Here is a 9,289-nt window from a genome sequence, read left to right on the forward strand (position 1 = left end):
TTGGGACTACGGACGTATTCCGGGAGAACCCCCAGCACTGCATATTTACTTTGGGACTACAGACGTATTCCGGGAGATCCCCCTGTACTGCATATTCATTTGGAACTACGGGACGGTATCCCAGGATATTCTCCACTGTGTTTACCTTGTTCTTAGTCGAGGACTCCCTTAACTGTTAAATTTTCGAGAATTTCTTTAACTATGTTACCTTAAATTTTATTTATACCTTTTACTATTTAATTTATTATATTTACTCCGGTAGGGCCTTGACCTGACCTCGTCACTACTCGATCGAGGTTAGGCTTGGCACTTACTGGGTACCATTGTGGTATACTCATGCCCTTTCCTGCACATGTTTTCGTGTACAGATCCAGGTACGAGCTATCAGCCTTGGGGTTAGTGCATGTTGATGATTCTAGGAGACTTCAAGGTACTTCTGCTAGCTTCCGCAGATCTTCGGAGTCTCCTTCTACTCCCTCGCCTAGAGACTTTCTTTATTATCTTCAGACTTTTGTATAGAGCTACATAGATTATAGCAGCTTGTGACTTAGTGATATTCCGGGTCGTGGGAAATTATTTTGTATATGCCGAGTGGTACTACTCTTGTTTATTCACAATATGTTGTTTATCTTTAAAATGCTGTATTTTCTTTATATTTTTGTAATATTAGGCTTACCTAGTCGTAAAGACTAGGTGCCATCACGACACCTTACGGAGGGCTAATTTGGGTCGTGACAATTATTATGTGAATTCTGTGTGTTTGTTGATTTAATACTTCTTGGAATTAATTTCATTATGGATTTTTCACCTGCAAATAATTATTAAATAAGTTTAAATTGAGGTGTTAATATATTTATCAAAATTTAGATTTAAGAAGGCGTTGTCCTATGTTGAGTTACTTTTCCATCTCTGTTGTTGTTTTTGAGGTGTTATATACGTTGTGCGAAGCATTGTGCTATTTGTTGTGAAATTTATTGATTTTGTTATATCTTTAGAATTTGTTGTAACCATTGGGAAATTTTTGATATGAATTGATTATGTTGTGTTGTCGTTATAATGTTCCGTGTGATTTGAGTTATTATTATGAAGACATAAGGATGGCATTCCACTGTTAATATTGTGTGGGTATAAGGGTATCATTTCACTGTGGTTTTGTGTGTTGGGATATTGTTTGGGCACAATGATAAGGGTGGCTATTATACGCAGCGATAAGGGTGGCTATTGATATTGTCAGGGCGGAGGGATAAGAGAGGCTATTATCGGAGTGATAAGGGTGGCTATAGGAGAGACAAGGGTGGCTATAGGAGATATAAGGGTGGCTATTGTCAAGGATGATATGTGATGATGTGGGATTGTTGTGTTGATAATGTTTATGTAATGATGTGGGGTTATTGCGTTGGTAATATTTATGTGATATTGTAATTTTTCTTGTGTTTATCTGGTGCAACTTGTCTTGTTGTTTCGGTAAACTTGAAATAGTCTGATCTATGTTGAAATTGTGAGCATATGGCTATTGCCGGGTAGATTATATTATATGGGATCGGGTTGCACGTCACAATAGATATGAAATGTGGGCACGAGGTGCCAAGGAAAATACGATGATTTTTATTATTGGCACGTGAGTTGTCCGAGCGCTTTTGATAGAAATATGGGCATGAGGTGCCGTGGAAACATGAAAGTGGGTTGGGACCCGTGTTACGAAAATATGAAAGTGGGCTGAGACCCGTATTTTATGATTATGAAATGAAGTGTCACAAAGTAACTTTTATTTGAAAGAATTTATATTCAAACGACATTTATTTGAAAGAAGTATATTCGAAAGATATTTATTTGAAAGAATTATATTCGAAAGACATTTATTTGAAAGAAGTATATGCGAAAGATATTTATTTGAAAGAATTTTATATTCGGAAGATATTTATTTGAAAGAAATATATTCGGAAGGTATTTATTCGAAAGAATTATATGTGAAAGATTTAAATTTGAAGGACTTGTTTAATTGGTTGTACTTGAGTTCCTTATTCGTTTGAGTAATAATTATGGTGTTCTTGTTGCCTTGCTGTTTATATCATTAGTAAGTTTTGTAACTATCACTACTAGTTCTTTTCCAGTACTATTGCATACTGCTATATTGCACAGGTTATTTGACTAGTGAGTGTCCTGACTGTACCTCGTCACTACTCCACCGAGGTTAGTCTTGATACTTATCGGGTACCGACTATGGTGTACTCATACTACACTTCTGCATATTTTTGTGCAGATCCAGGTATTGGAGATATTAGACTCGGGCAGAGTTAATGTGTTGATCGCAAGGATTCAAGGTGGATGAAGAAGGATATAGTTGCATATATAGCTCGGTGTCTAAATTGTCAGCAAATTAAGTACGAGCATCAGAGAAAATTAGAGATTCCCGAGGGGAATTGGGAGTGTATCACTATGAATTTTGTTGTTAGACTCCCATGGACTCAGAGGAAGTTCGATGCGTTATGGGTCATTGTGGACGGGCTGACCAAGTCAGCGCATTTCATTCCTGTGGCAGTTACCTATTCTTTAGAGTGGTTGGCTGAGATCTACATTCGCGAGATAGTCTGTCTTCACGGTGTTCCTGTGTCTATCATTTCTGATTGAGGTACGCAATTCACCTCGCACTTCTGGAGAGCAGTACAACGTGAGTTAGGCACGCAGGTTGAGTTAAGCACAACATTTCATCCTCAAATGGGCGGACAGTCCGAATGTACTATTCATATATTAGAGGATATGTTCCGCGATTGTGTTATAAATTTCGGGGGTTCTTGGGATCAGTTCTTGCCACTTACGGAGTTTGCCTACAACAATAGCTACCAGTCAAGCATTCAGATGGCTCCCTATGAGGCATTATATAGGAAGCGGTGCCGTTTGCCAGTTGGATGGTTCGAGACGGGCGAGGCTCGGTTGTTGGGTACAGATTTGGTACAAGATGCCTTGGATAAGGTCAAGATTATTCAGGATCGACTTCGCACAGCTCAATCTAGGCAGAAGAGTTATGCCGACATCTGAGTTCGTGATGTTTGATTCATGGTCGGAGAGAGGGTATTGCTTCGGGTTTCACCCATGAAGGGTGTGATGAGGTTTGGGAAGAAGGGCAAGTTGATCCCTAGGTATATCGGGCCCTTTGAGATTCTGGAGAGAGTAGGTGAGGTGGCTTACAAGCTCGCATTGCCACCTAGTTTATCAGCAGTCCATCCGGTGTTCCATGTGTCTATGCTTTGTAAGTATCACGGTGGTCCGTCCCATGTGTTATATTTCAGCTCAGTCCAGTTGGACAAGGATTTGACTTACGAGGAGGAGCCGGTGGCTATTCTAGCCTGGCAGGTTTGCCAGTTGAGGTATAAGAGTTATCCTTCAGTTCGAGTGCTGTGGAGAGGTCAGCCGGTCGAGGCAGCCACCTGGGAGTCCGAGTAGATATCCACACCTTTTCACCAATCCATGTACTTTTCTATGTTTGTACGAGGACGAACGTGTTACACCCTATATTTTCGTACGTAAAATTGCGTCGTGTGCAAACTAATGTAGGACCAAAAATGAGATCATCTTTGAATATATATAAAGTAAGTTAATCATATTACCTCGAAAGTTACAAATATTGAAGATCATGAACAACAAGTACAAAGAGGGTTGGAAGGTTCAGAAGATAAAGGAATTGAAGAAAATAATGTTTCGTCGAAAGTCGACAAGTTGGGAATGTTATAACATGACTTTTGGGGTGAGACTAGGGTGCTTAACATGATAAGGAGGTTATGTTATGAGTTATGATTTTCGTATGATAGTCGTGCGTTATGTTTTGAAGTCAAGCGAGTGGTCGAACAAAAGTCGATAAAAGTCATCACAAGTTACGTTCATAAGTTTTACTGAAACTTTGGGTCAAATGTAACTGTGATTTTCTCCCAATATACTTAGGGTTATGGGGTTTTCCACCCATTAAATTGAATATCTATGAATCTACTTTCTAACTCATTAAACCGTTTGTCAATAAGATATCGAAGTAGAGAGATATGGGCGTTTTTGCGAGACTGCGCAGACTGTCACCTGCTTGCTTAAATTAGAGTCCAAATATGGGCTAGTTCGGGTAGTCCAAAGAGTCCTTTTTAAAGTCCTATCTCCTTCATATATTAGACTGATAATAGGGCATAATAACCAGACATAAGCTCTGCAGAAATCCTCCCAACAATTTCCCACAAACCCCAATTGACTTTCTCTCCTTTTCAAGTTGTAATTGGAGGTAAAACTTAGAGTTTGAAGAACTAAGATAGGAGCTGAGTTATCCAACAAATATGTAAGTTAATGCTCTCTTTCATCCATTTTTTTATGCTGTAAATGCATAGTAAGTCGTTCTATATTTGTAAGAACTCACGGGACGGTGATCGGAATCCGTGAGTTCGAGTTATTCACTTGTAGCGGACTATTTTGTGGGCTATTTTGTGTTGCCTTTGGGCTGTCTATTTTGCTATTGTTTAATAGAGTTTTTGAGGACAAATTTTGTGGAGAAACACCATATAATGACGGAATGGTGGGCTGATCGTTCGTCGTTACATCTTTTTTAGGTTGTTTGACACTACTTTGGTTGTCATTTTATGTATGAATTGATTAGGGTGTGTGGGCTGTTTTGTGGTATATTGTGATGGAGATAAGGTTGGAAAATGATGCTTATATGTTTTTATTGTTGTGTTCTTGTTGTTGGTATATGGTATTAGAGGAGGGCCTAGTTACAGGGGAGATGCTGCCCAAATTTACGTAAACGAGCTACTAGTTTAAGTTGCGGACTTAGCCTTTACTCAACACTGATTTTGAATCTCCTTGTGATATGGTAGATTGAGTTGAATTGTTTGAAGAATTTCTTGGAAGGTATTAAGGACTCAATGGAGTTAAGGTATGTTAAGGCTAAGCCCTTCCTTCATTTTGGCATGATCTCGTAACTACATGTCTTTGATAACGAGGCATAAAGAGAAGTTCATACTCCCGAATTTATATACATTATTCTAGTCTTATAAGTTACAGTATTCTCCCTTATAGGGACTTTATATTCAATTGAGTATTGTCTTCTTCTAGTCAAGAGAGCAGAGGGTCTATATATATACAGTATTACAGTATTTTCACCACCATCGAGCTATAATCGGTGGGCAGGCCCCTATTGGGCAACCTATGATCAGATGGTAAGTTATATACCGAGCCTACTGTGGCTAAGCGCGTATGAGTGAGCCCAGGATGGCCGAAATACAGAGCCTAGTATGGTCGAGTGCCTATAGCGAGCCTACTACTGCCGAGCAGTTAAACGTACCGGGCCTTATAGAGCCGAACATTTATTTTACTTACTATATTGAAGGAGTTAAGTCAGTATCAACAGGTAAGTATATCTCCAGATCATCTTTGACTCCTAGTTACTTTCAGTTATTATATTATCAGTTCAGTTTCAGCTTTCAGTTATGTTATTGCCTTACATACTCGGTACATTATTTCGTACTGACGTCTCTTTTCTAGGGACGCTGCATTTCATGCGTGCAGGTTCAGAGAGACAGACAGGTAGACCTCCTCAATAGGTGTTTCTCGAGTTCAGCCTGACCGGTAAGCTCCACGTCCTATGGAGTTGTCGGGTCTAGGGTTTTGTGTACATCTTCTGTATGTATATATGTTATGGGTAGGTCGGGGCCCTGTTCCGATCACAATACATCCATCAGTAGAGGCTTATAGACGAGTCCTGTATATTTTGCATATCAGTAGATGTTCATGGCGGCTTCGTCGGTCTGCACAGTTATATATATCAGGTTTTAGGTATGTTTACCCCATAGATAAGAAAGACGTTATTTCAGACGATTTAGAATATGGCCTCATCATCCTAAGTTGAGGGTTACCCCTCCAGAGTTCACAGTTACAGAGTGGTAGGCTCGGGCCGAGTATGGCACCGGGTGTCGGCCACGCCTCTTCAGGTTTGGGGTGTGACAGAACGGTTGTTTCAGAGGTGGAGAATGTGATGACCCGATAGGTCATCTAGAGTTTTAAACCTTAATTCTATTTTTCGAATCCTAAAATATCACATTTTATCCTTCCTCGATTTGCATACGCAGTCCGTATCTTTTTCTGGGAGGCTTTTATGTTAAAACAAATTGATAAAATGTGAAATTTTGCTTTAAAGATCCATTTGAGTTGTCTTCAGTCAACTTTTTGAGAAAAAAGACCCGGATTTATATTTTAACGATCCCGGTAGGTCCCTATCGTGATTTGGGACCTGGGCGTATGTCCGGAATCGAATTCTGAAGTCCCTACCTCGAGTTATCACATTTTTGTCGAAAATTTAAAGTTTGAAGGTTTAATGAATTTAAAGATCTGACCAAGGTTTGACTTTATTGCTATCGGGACCGAATTTTGGTTTTGGAGCTTGGTATATATTCATTACTATATTTATAACTTGTCTGCAAAATTTGGTAAAAAACGGAGCTGGTTTGACGTGATTCAGTCGTCCGTTTGTTAAAATAGAAATTCTAAAGTTTCATTGAAAATTTCATTTGATTTGATGTATGATTTATAGTTCTAGGTGTTATTTTGATATTTTTATCACGCGAGCGAGTTCGTATGAGGTGTTTGGACTTGTGTGTATGCTTGGTTTGTAGCCCCGAGGGCTCAAGGTGATTTTCTGATAGGCTACGGAGTTAATTTGGACTTAAAATATTGTTTTCGAACATATTGTTTGCATTTGCGAAGGCAATATAGATCGGGACCTTCGCAATTGCGAAGGATTTACCGCATTTGCTGGGTTCACAATTGCAAACCCCAGGTCGCAATAGCGACATCTGCGCCTGGACCTAAGCTAAGTTAGACGGGATTTTGTTCATTCTTTCAAATTTTCAAACCTAGAAAACCTTAGAGGCTATTTGTCCAAGAGCTCTTCTTCCCCAATTCGTTGGTAAGTAATTCTAACCTACTTTCTTTCAATTACCCATTACATTTCATAAGATTTCAACGTAAAATCTAGGATTTTCATGGTAGAAATTGAGGATTTGGGTAGAATTAGGGATTTTTGTAAAAATTGGAATTTAGACCTCAAATTGAGGTTGGATTTCAAAAAAAATTACATAACCGAGCTCGGAGGTGAATGGGTGATTGGGTTTTGGTTCGAATTTCGGGTTTGGATGAAACGGGCCAGGGAGTTGACTTTTGTTGATTTTTTCAATAATGACCTAAATTGAACCTTTCTCATTCGTGGGTAGTTCATAAGGCTTATTTTGAATCATTGGTTGATAATTTGCTAGACTTGGTTGGCTCGGAAGCTTGTTCGAAAGGCAAAGCCGTGGCTGAGCTTTGAGTTGATATTTGGAGCGAGGTAAGTATCTTGGTTAACCTTGACTTGAATGATTTGGACTTGTTTGTCTATTTGCGACGTGTTTAAATGTTGGATACAATGTATATGTGAGGTGACGAGTACTTATGCGTTGTTGTTGGGTTAAAGCATGCAGTTGAAACTTGTTTCTCGTGATTTATTCCCTTCTTTGATTATGATATCCATGTATAGACTAGTTTATTACTTAATTGATCATTCTTTCCTCATTTATTAATTATTTGTGATAATTGAATATTATTGGAAGTTGAGGCTCGGTATTGTGGAAATGTTATTGACGTTAGGTTTATTCTTGATTATTCTTTCTCCCAAATGTTTATATTTAATGCTTCGTGGTGAGGGAGAGAGTGTTAATGCACAAAGGCGGATGCCATGCCGATTATTGATCCATTTGTTTATTTATACATAGTGAGGAAGAGAGTTAAAGCACGAAGGGTGATGTCGTATCATATTTATCATTTTATGATGAAATTGAGAGTAAAAGCACGAAGGGTGATGTCGTATCGTATATATCATTTTATGGAGAGATTGAGAGTAAAAGCACGAAGGAGATGTCGTGCCATTATTATGGTTTCATGGTGGGGTTGAGGGTAAAAGCACGAAGGGTGATGTCGTGCAGTTTATGTTCATTATGTTTATCCGTTTCATTGGCTGAAGGTTAATTGACTGTTTCATGTTGTCATTCCCTGTTGTAGTTACCATATTTTGTACCCCTTTTTGTATGTCCCCTCCCAACAGAACATGTTAAATCCATATTTGTTGTTATGTTGTTCGTATATTTTCGTTTGTACACGTTTAATTACATAGGTGTCCTGTCATAATCTCGTCACTATCTCGTCGAGGTTAGGCTCGACACTTACGGAGTACATTGGGTCGGTTGTACTCATACTACACTCTGCATTTTTTGTGCAGATTTTGGTACTGATCCCAGCTATCCGTGAGGCGCATCAACTCGGATTAGCTTATTTGGAGACTCGAGGTAGATCTGCGGGCATCCGCAGACCTTGAAGTCCCCTTCCTCCTTCCTTATTTATTGTTCATCTCATTCTAGACAGTTGTATTTATTTCACACTTTATTTGTAGAATCTCTAGAAGCTCGTGTACTTGTGACTCCAGATCCGGGTTGTACTAGATATTGGATTATTATGCTATTTCGTACTTCACTTTAGCTTCATTTCTGTCTGATTGGTTAAATTGTTTAAAGTGTTTAAAATTGGTAAAATAATTAATCTAACGTTAGCTTTCCTAGCAAGTGAAATGTTAGGCGTCATCACGGTCTCAAAGGTGGGAATTTCGGGTCGTGACAATATGATTAAAAAAATATTTTAAAATGTTGGTCAAATTTCACATAATTTAACTCTCGATATGCAAAATGAATCATCTAAATTGAAATGGAAAAAGTACTGTGTTACCATGTGAACAACGAACTCTATTAAGTCACCAAAAGGAGGAGGAAGAAATAACTAAAGTAGGAGATTAATGAAGAAAAACAAAGTAAAATCATCACACGCACAAACCACTTAAAATATTCAATAGTTAAAAGTTAAAAAACATAAACGTATACTGTATTTAGTGCCAGAAGAATTACAAACGACTGATAGATAGAAAAATCACATAGATAATCCTTCCAAACGGAAGCTGCAAACAATTCCAGCACAACAAAAGAAAAACACATGACATATAACATTGATCAGCAGCGCTGCTTCAATAATTAGCTAGCAAAGAGGATAATTGACTCAAGGCTTCTGAGTCATTGCTGGCTTTGACAAAGTTGGGAGTTCAGGTTTAGGAATTGTAGGAAGCTCGAGTTTTGGTATCGGGGGGAGTTCAGGCATTGGCAGAGTAGGCAGCTCAGGCTTTGGGAATTCAGGCAATTCAGGTTGTGGCAGAGTTGGCAACTCAGGTTTTGGAATTTCAGGGAAT

This window comes from Nicotiana tabacum, chromosome 12 (genome assembly GCF_000715075.1).
Source record: "Nicotiana tabacum cultivar K326 chromosome 12, ASM71507v2, whole genome shotgun sequence".
Taxonomy (NCBI): Eukaryota; Viridiplantae; Streptophyta; class Magnoliopsida; order Solanales; family Solanaceae; genus Nicotiana; species Nicotiana tabacum.